A 9,860-nucleotide genomic window follows, 5' to 3' on the forward strand; every position below is an offset into this window, starting at 1 on the left:
GGGAGGGGCTGTGGCTCAGTCGTAGAGCATCTGCTTGGCATGCAAAAGGTCCCAGGTTCAATCCCCGGCATCTCCAGTTAAAGGGACTAGGCAAGTAGATGATGTGAAAGACCTCTGCCTGGAGAGCCGCTGCCGGTCTGAGTAGACAATGCTGACTTTGATGGACCAAGGGTCTGATTCAGTAGGAGGCAGCTTCATGTGTTCATGTCTGTGAACATGGTGCACTGAATGACTTGATTGATCATTGGGGCTGATTTGAGGGCCGCAGGTGTATAGATGGGAAAGTACAATGTAATTAGTCAGTATTTATTAAGTTGAAAGGTGGTGGGGGGACAACAGAGGGGAAGGATTTTGGCTGGCGGTGAAGCTGAAAGGATCGGCCCAGGCAGTTTTCTTATCGCCTTGACTGCAGAAGGCAAATAAGGAAACGATGTGCTGATCATGCTGGAGATTCGGTGTTGCCTCGAGAGCCACAGCGGCCGTTTCCGGAGCTTAGGTTGCTGTACACCCCCCCCCCCCGCCACCGCATCCCCCATCTATTTAATATGCTTATGGACGAATGTGCAAACCTAGATCTTGGGGGAGAGGCCGGCTGGCCGGAGGGGGAGCACTAGCGAGAAAAGGAGTGTGGGGGGGCTCGCCTCCCTCCCCAGCATGTGGGCTTCCCACTGACGTCTGGCCGCTCCTGAGTTTTGTATCTTTTTTCCGCCGCTTGGTGGTGCGCGGTGAGGGGTTCTTGCTTCAGGGAGATGGTGTGGGCGGGGGGGGGGGGAAGTTGCACAAAGCAGCACTGAGAAGCCAAAGGTCTGCACGTCCTGCTTCTAGCACCTGCCCTGCTGGTTGCATGCACCGTGCGAGGGATTACCCCACCCCTTTCCCCAACAAACACCTTCATGCTCTTCCGGCTTCTTTGCTGGGCACTTTGAAGCCAAGAGAAGGGGCAGGAGAGCCCTGAGCACAAACTATTTCCCCCCCCGCCCAGTCCCAGGAAAAGCAAGTCAGGTGTTTTATAGCCCTGGGGCCTAAAGAGTTGTCCGTAGTCTTATGTCCAATGTGACTTTAATTAATAATGTGTTTTAATAATGTTTTGAAAGATCAGCAACGAAGCGCTTGTCGATCATCCCGAGGCATTAGTGCTCCTTGGCCAGAGCGCTGGTGAAAGGGAGGGAGAGGGGTGGAGTCCTGCCCGCTCGGCTCGCATGTAAGCTGCATGGGGCAGGGAACTGGTCTGTGCTTTGCTTAAAGGGGATGGCAGGACATGCCCACCCTGGCTTCCTCTGTGCTTGGCCACTAAGCTTGCTGGGTGGCTTTGAGCCAGTCTAGGGTTGCCGGCTCCGGGTTGGGAAACGCCTGGAGGTTTTGGGGGCGGAGCCTGAGGAGGGCGGGGTTTGGGGTGGGGCTTCAATGCCGTAGAGTCCGATTGCCAAAGCGGCTATTTTCTCCAGGTGAACTGATCTCTATCAGCTGGAGATCATTTATAACAGCAGGAGAAAAAGATCAGCACGTAGGCTCAGTATACTATAACCAATGCAAAGTTCAACCAATACAAAGTCTCAACAAATTATTAGTACCACATAACTTATTTACTCCTTATGTCAAGACTGTAGACTTTACCTGATGAACTGTGCGCCTGACTGTATTATCACGGATTTGTGGAATAGTTTGTATTTACATTCCAGATTTACGGCTGTATGCTGATTTGGTCTAGCGCAATTTAGCTAAGTCAAGCTTATGTATAATTGTGTCGTTGTGTATTTTGCGTGGAATTTAGATAAGTTTAGGCATGCTGTTAATGCCTGAATATATTGATTGATATAAGGAGTAAGTATAGCTTTTACTGGTCTGATTGACTGTACCAATAAACATTATTACTATGATATAAGGAGTAAATAAGTTATGTGGTACTAATAATTCGTTGAGAATTTGTGTTGGCTGAACTTTGCATTGGTTATAGTATACTGAACCTACGTGCCGATCTTTATTTAGAGTTAACCCCATTTGCAGCAAAGGTTATTGTTTTGTAGTACCTGGAGGTTGGCAACCCTAGTTGCCAGCTCCGGGTTGGGAAATACCTGGAGATTTTGGGGGCGGACCCTGAGAAGGGTGGGGTTTGGGGAAGGGGGGGACTTCAATGCCATAGAGTCCATTCGCCAAAGCAGCCATTTTCTTCGGGTGAACTGATCTCTTTCAGCTGGAGATCAGTTGTAATAGCAGGAGATCTCCAGCTAGTACCTGGAGGTTGGCAACCCTAGGCCAGTCTCTCTCTCTCTCTCTCTCTCTCTCTCTCTCTCTCTCTCTCTCTCTCTCTCTCTCTCTCTCTCTCTCTCTCTCTGCCTAATCTTCCTCACTCGGCATGTACCTAGGAGGCATGGCTGCCTCTTCTTGTCCCTGGAGTCTGGCCCAGATCGGCCCCTGCCAGCTCAAACACTTGCTGAGTCAACAGCACAACACACCCAGGGTACAGCTGCTTGTTTGCCTTCGCCGGCAAGGTGAGGCCAGCCCATCCCCAGGGCTTCGTTGCCAAGATCCACGGAGGAGGCAGCCCCAGAGGAGGGAGCGCTCCGGCACGAACCGCCTTGCTTGGCTTAGCATGCAGAGGCCCCTGCCCTGGTCCTCCAAAGCTTGGCGAGGCAGCAGGGGGACTGTCCTCCTAACCCCCTACTCTGCAGTAACCGAATGCTCAACTGTCGCTCACTCAAAGAACCTCCCCGTCTTTTTCCTCTTGAAGAAAAAAGGAAACGCATGACTGCGTTCAGACCACAGCTCATGTTGTGCTGCCATTGGAGACTTCCTGGTTTAGGATCCAGCTCTGGTTTGTTGTGACATCTTAAACTGGGCTTTTCCCTTTCCTTGGTGTCTGGGCTTGCTCCTCCAAGGCAGGCATGAGACACAGGAACTCTAGTTGCCCAAACATCACAAAGCTAGGGTCCTTTTTTCCTCGCTGAATTAAAGTTGGTGGGATCCTTCCCTCCTAAGACTCACAAAGATTTATCTTGACAATCGGAAGGGATAAAAATTACCAGAGCAGCAAACGTCCCCGTTGTTTCTGCAAGAAGGTGCGCCTCCTGACTGGAAAAGCGCCGACTCTTGCAAAGCTGCCTTTTCTGAGAGGAGATAGTTCTTCTGTGTCTTGCATCAGGCACAGTGGAAGGACCAAGCTGTACTCGATGCATGGATGAGAACGAATTCCCACTTTCCAGCAACGGTTGATAGGAAGGAGGTATAGACCAAGCGGGGGATCATGCAGAGATGCAGTGGTCAGCCTTCACTGCAGAAGATGCTTTGGGTACACAGGAGCTTTGACGTTAATTTCTTATCGCTCACAAGTTCTCCTTTCTCTTATTGCTCTTTTCTACTGCCGCATACAGGCTAACGTGGTTACCCATCGGGATCTATCTGCCTGGCTCAGTTCATGTCTAGCCAGGCTAACATTTTGCTCTATGTCTGGTTCTCGAAAGGGACCGTTTTCTGTATGTGCGTGGTTCCTCTAACATTTCACATGCAGCACAGAAGTGGGGATGCTGTATCTGTATCTGGGAGCAAGGAAGTATGTGCATATCACCACCCAAAAAACCGTTAAATAGAAGCCTCGTGTTTCTGGGGTTGATCGGACAGTATTTAGCGGCCATGCAAAGGTGCTTCTCTCAGGAAACCACTTTTTCCTCACCTCCCTCTGAGTGACACCCTCGTGACTAAAGAGGCCCCCTTGCTAGACAGCGGAGGCCAGCATTTAACAGAAAAAAATCTGCACAAAGAAGCTGGATTCTGTGATCAGTATAACTTGTACAAAGTGAGCATGTTTGCATGATTCCCCCTTATTTTTAAACAATTCTTCCTTTTTAACCCTAACGAAGAGATATCATGAGGCATGGCAGGTGCCAGGGTTTTTTGGGGTGGGCAGGCAAACTGACTTCTTGTGCTCCCCCAGATATCATAGGAGGTCCTTCAGGTTCTCCTCCCCTGTTGGTCAGGGGCGTGGAATCCCAGCCTCGCCGTGGTTCATAAGAACATAAGAAAAGCCATCCTGGGTCAGACCAAAGCCCATCAAGTCCAGCAGTCTGTTCACACAGTGGCCAACCGGGTGCCTCCAGGAAGCCCACACACAAGACGGCTGCAGCAGTACCATCCTGCCCGTGTTCTGCAGCACCTAATATAATAGGCATGCGCCTCTGATCCTGGAGAGAATAGGTATGCATCATGAGTAGGATCCATTTTGACTAGTAGCCATGGAGAGCCCTCTCTTCCATGAACATCTCCACTCCCCTCTTAAAGCCTTCCAAGTTGGCAGCCATCACCACATCCTGGGGGCCTTAGAACCATAGAGTTGGAAGGGACCACCAGGGTCATCTAGTCCAACCCCTTGCACAATGCAGGAAATTCACAACTACCTCCTCCCCCACACCCCCAGTGACCCCCACTCCATGCCCAGAAGATGGCCAAGATGCCCTCCCTCTCATCATCTGCCTAAGGTCATAGAATCAGCATTTCTGACAGATGGCCATCTAATCTCTTCTTAAAAACCTCCATGGAAGGAGAGCTTACCACCTCCCGGGGAAGCCTGTTCCACTGAGGAACCGCTCTAACTGTTAGAAAATTCTTCCTAATGTCTAGACGGAAACTCTTTTGATTTAATTTCAACCAGTTGGTTCTGGTCCGACCTTCTGGGGCAACAGAAAACAACTCAGCACCATCGTCAGCATCCAAGTACTTGAAGATGGTTATCATATCCCCTCTCAGTCTTCTCCACTCCAGGCTAAACATACCCAGCTCCTTCAACATTTCCTCACAGGACTTGGTCTCCAGACCCCTCACCATCTTTGTTGCCCTCTTCTGGACACGTTCCAACTTGTCTACATCTTTCTTAAATTGTGGTGCCCAAAACTAGGTGAGGTCTAACCAGAGCAGAGTAAAGCGATACCATCACTTTGTGTGATCTTGACACTATACTACTGGGGTCTGATGCAAGCCGTGAGGTGGGCTGTTGGTTTGAACTCATTCTGTGGACCTTTTGCTTTGCACGGCCTTTTAACAGAACAGGCAGAAATCCAGCAGGTGAAATGTTTTCTATCAGTTGCGTTTTCCTGCCCAGAAGAGTTGCGCCTGTGTAATGTATTGCATGGATCCCTTGGGCCACAAGGTGGTGCTTGGGAGCTCAGGATCACTGTGCTTGGCAGGGCAGGGAGGGGGGGAGAAGAAATCCTTAAAGTAGCAGCAGCATCGGTCTTTCCTTGAACTTGCCCTTGGGGGTGCTGAGAACTTTTGGTACAACTGGAAATGCCCGTGTGCATTAGTATCGAGAGGTTTCATTTTCCTCATTGATTAGCTGTCTTACTCTGGTGCAAAATATTCAGTTTGGATCTTCCATTGCAGCTTTCGCTGCAGCAGTCCAGGGAGAAGAAGGGCTTATAGAATCATAGGCCATTTATGCATGGTCAATTTTGATGCTAGCTCAAAGCTCTTTTTAAAAATGCGACCTTTAAAATGCCTATTTGCGGTCCCGATGCAAAAGGAGAAATTCCACCCCACCACTCGCCTGCTCCTTCGCTCTTTCGTTTGCATAGCCATTGGCAATGGTCATTTGCTTTTTTAATATAAATATTTTTTATTGATTTTAAATTATAAGTGGGATACAGAAGAAAAGAGGGGTGGGGGATACATAAGAAAATATAGTAAATATCAAAATATTCTGCCATTTTAATATAATCACCTTGTAGAATGAAAAATAAAAAGGGAAAAGAAGAATGATACTGTTTACATATCATTATGGTCATTTGCATAGCTAATCTGTGTTTGTGATTTTTCATGGTTCCTTCAGTAAATGCTTTGGTGTGGGGGTGGAGCAAATACAAAAGGTCGCAATTAAGGGGCTCTTAAGAAATAAGAAATAGGAGCCCCATGGCTCAGAGTGTTAAGCTGCAGTACTGCAGTCAAAAGCTCTGCTCACGACCTGAGTTCGATCCCAACGGAAGTTGGTTTCAAGGTTGACTCAGCCTCCCATCCTTCCGAGGTCGGTAAAATGAGTACCCAGCTTGCTGGGGGTAAAGGGAAGATGACTGGGGAAGGCACTGGCAAACCACCCCGCAAACAAAGTTTGCCTAGTAAATGTCGGGATGTGACGTCGCCCCATGGGGTCAGGAATAACCTGGTGTTGCACAGGGGACCTTTACCTTTACCTTTTTAAGAAATAAGAAGCAGGTATGTACCAGCTTTGCAGTCGCTTCCTGAATGATGGTTGAGCGTGAAACATTCCCAAAAATATGGGGGCCAATTCAGCCTGGAACTCCCTGCTAATTATCAAGCATAAATGGCCATAGAGTTGGAAGGGGCCATATGGGCCATCTAGTCCAACCCCCTGCTCTGTGCTTAAAGGTCATCCCTGGAGCTGGTAACTGAGTGACAGAACGAACCCTTCATGGAGTAAAAGATTGGGGATCCCACTGAACATGCACAGAGAGCCTTTCCTCGGCCTAATCTGCCTTCCAGACAGGAGGCTTGCAATGAACTGGAGAGTTCTTTGCTTTCATACTGTTTTGCAATGGGTTTATGGTGAGTGAGACCCTTGGGCTAGGCAGAGCCTCTGCCTGGCAGAGGCTTTCTCCGTTCCCTGCCACCTGAGAATTTTTCTGAAGTCTGAGTTTGATCCCAGGGCTTTCTGCAAACAAGAGCTGGGGCTCTGCCGCTGAGCTGTAGCCCCCCAGAGTGCCGAAAATCACTCCAGATCTCTGTGCAGAGACAGGCGCACTGAGTCAGAACATCTTGGTCCCTCCCTCTGGCTCGGTCTCACCGGCTCTGACTGACAACGGCTCTCCAGGGTCTGGGGCAGAGAAGGGCTTTCCCATCCCCAGAGATCCTTGAAACGGAGAAGCCGGGGATTGAGCCTGGGACCTGCTGCTGCAGAGCCGGATCTTGCTCCCTGTAGCTCTGTGATGCCTATGCACCTCCATGAGAGAAAGGCGTTCCCCAGCTCCTGTTACCCCTAGCTCCTTTTAACTGGTGGTGCCAGGGGCTTCCTGCATGCAGAAGAATGACACAAAGGAAGAAGAAGATGAAGTAGATTTGGTTTTTATATGCCGACTTCCTCTACCACTTAACCCAAAGTTGGCTGAGCTGGGGTTGTGGGGCACACCTCCTTTCTTCCTCTGCCACAGGCCCACTGGAAAGGGTTAAGGAATGCTTCAACTTCTTGTTACCACAAAGAACTCTGCACAGGCTCTGAGGAACCAGCTACAGCACGGCTAATGTGTTTTAGCTTACTTAGTTCAACTATAGTAGAAAAGGGCAAGAGTCCAGTAGCACCTTAAAGACTAATAAAAATATTTTCTGGTAGGGTATGAGCTTTCGTGAGCCACAGCTCACTTCTTCAGATATAGCCAGAATGTGAATCCATCTGTCTTTAAGTAGTTCAACTATGTTGCTTTTCGTTTGAATGTCTCTGTGTTGTTCTTGGTGGTGCTTTACCCTGCATCTGGTTTTGCCTTTTCCCCACCCCCTTTTGAATCCAACAGGAGCCCCGTGGCGCAGAGTGTTAAGCTGCAGTACTGCAGCCAACAGCTCTGCTCACGACCTGAGTTCGATCCCGACGGAAGTCGGTTTCAGGTAGCCGGCTCAAGGTTGACTCAGCCTTCCATCCTTCCGAGGTCGGTGAAATGAGGACTTAGCTTGCTGGGGGTAAAGGGAAGATGACTTGGGAAGGCACTGGCAAACCAGCCCGCAAACAAAGTCTGCCTTGGAAACGTCGGGATGTGATGTCACCCAATGGGTCAGGAATGACCCGGTGCTTGCACAGGGGACCTTTACCTTTACTTTTTCTTAATCCAACCACCCTTTCCCTTTCCCCACTCTCTTTTACAATAAATCTTTTTATAAATTCATTTTTTTGGCATCACTTAGTACAATCTATTTCGCTGGGATACTTCTCTTAATCTCTTCCCCATGTGGTAGACTGCATGGGTGCTACCAGGTTGGTTATAAGTTATTTTGTTATTCCTCTAGTATTGTGCTGGAAGACCACCTTCTTAGCAGGTCTGTCTAGAGGGTCTCAGAAGATCCTGAGTGGCGGCGGCAGGTTATCACGGTACTTTCCAGGGAACCCTTGGTCTAAGGGATTTTCCGTACAAGGAAAGATGCCATTTTCCTCTTCCTACTATAACACGGACCATCTCAGTCTACCATGCTTAGTTGGGTTTCCTGTAACTGGCAGCAGTTGCCCTAGTCTCCAGCAGAGAAAGGCCTTGCCCAGCACCAGCTTCCTTTTGAACTGGAGGTGCCAGGCATGGAACCATGAACATAAGAACATAAAAAAGCCAAGCTGGATCAGACCAAGGTCCATCAAGTCCAGCAGTCTGTTCTCACAGTAGCCAACCAGGTGCCTCTAGGAAGCCCACGAACTAGACAACTGCAGCAGCACCATCCTGCCTGTGTTCCAAAGCACCCAAGATCATAGGCATGCTCCTCTGATCCTGGAGAGAACAGGTACGCATCATGACTAGTAGCCATTTTGACTAGTAGCCATGGATAACCCTCTCCTCCATGAACGTGTCCACTCTCTTCTTAAAGCCTTCCAAGTTGGCAGCCATCACCACATCCTGGGGCAGGGAGTTCCACAATTTAACTATGCATTGTGTGCAGAACATGAACTTTCTACCCACCTGTCATGCTCTCACCACTGACCCTTGGCTCAATTTTTGGAGAAAAAGGACTAACATGTATGGTCCTGCGTTGCCCTGTCTCCAAAATGGTACTGTAGATCCAGAAAAGGGCCATTTGGATGATCCAGGAGTTGGAGCAAGCTTCCCCCCGAGTTAAATGTAAACAGCTTGGGGCTTGTCAGTTGAGAACAAAGATGTCAAGACCGGGAGAGCGTGGGAGAGACATCTAAAATTATGCACAGGGTGTAGAGAGAGAACTTTTTCTCCCTAAGTCAACCTAATGAAGGTTATGGGCAATAGACTCACAACGACAACAAAAAGGAAGGTGCTTTTCACTCAGTACACAAATCAACCCGTGGAACTCACTTCCCCAGGATGTAGCGATGCCTGGCTCACAGAGGAGGATTGGATGAAGTCATGTGCAGCAATGACTTAATGACACTTAAGTCTTCGGAAAAAGGGATGACAGTTTCTACCAGTTTGCCCTTCCCTCTGCCCTCTGTGCTGTTTGTAAGGGTTCCCTGTTCCCCAGGAGCAAAATGCCAGGGGGACGGCCCCATGGGAGGGGGAAACAGAAAAGTCCCACTCTGCAAAGTTTGTGGATAGTTGGATAGATTCCAGAACCTCCATGTTCAGAGGCAGGATACCTTTGAGTGCCACTTGTGTATATGTGTGTGTGTGGGGGGGCTTTGGCTTCCATGCTCTTGCTTGTGAGTTTTCTGGGGCATCTGATTGACTGCCATGGGGAACAGGATGCTGAGCGGTGGGCCTGATTCAGGAAAGCTCTTCTGGTGTTCTTTGTCTGTTCATTCATTCCACTGTGAGTCCCCAAATGTTGAGTGGGGAGAAACCCAGGGATGTGCTTGTGCCTTTAGGAGAACCGGCCTCTCAAAGGCCTGGAGCCTGCAAGGGGCGGGGGCTTGTGGTCCCATAGGAGCAGGTGGGGGCAAGCTGGTTGTGCCTTTCCTTGTGCAGTCGCTGCTAATTCAGGATCAACCTCCCCTGCCTGCTTTCCCACTTTATGCTCGTGACTCACCAACACCCCTCCTCGGTGACTCACTCTGAATTCATATCTTGCCTTGGAGAATGAGGGAGGCTGTGGAAGAGGGGGTTGCACAGAAGACGCTGCCAATGCTGGGGAAGGGGGGATTCCCTGGGGACGCTGAGCCAGCCAGTGGGCAATTTGCTGGCTCCTGGGGCTTTTGACTTCTT

Source organism: Euleptes europaea, chromosome 19 (assembly GCF_029931775.1).
Source record: "Euleptes europaea isolate rEulEur1 chromosome 19, rEulEur1.hap1, whole genome shotgun sequence".
Lineage (NCBI taxonomy): Eukaryota > Metazoa > Chordata > Lepidosauria > Squamata > Sphaerodactylidae > Euleptes > Euleptes europaea.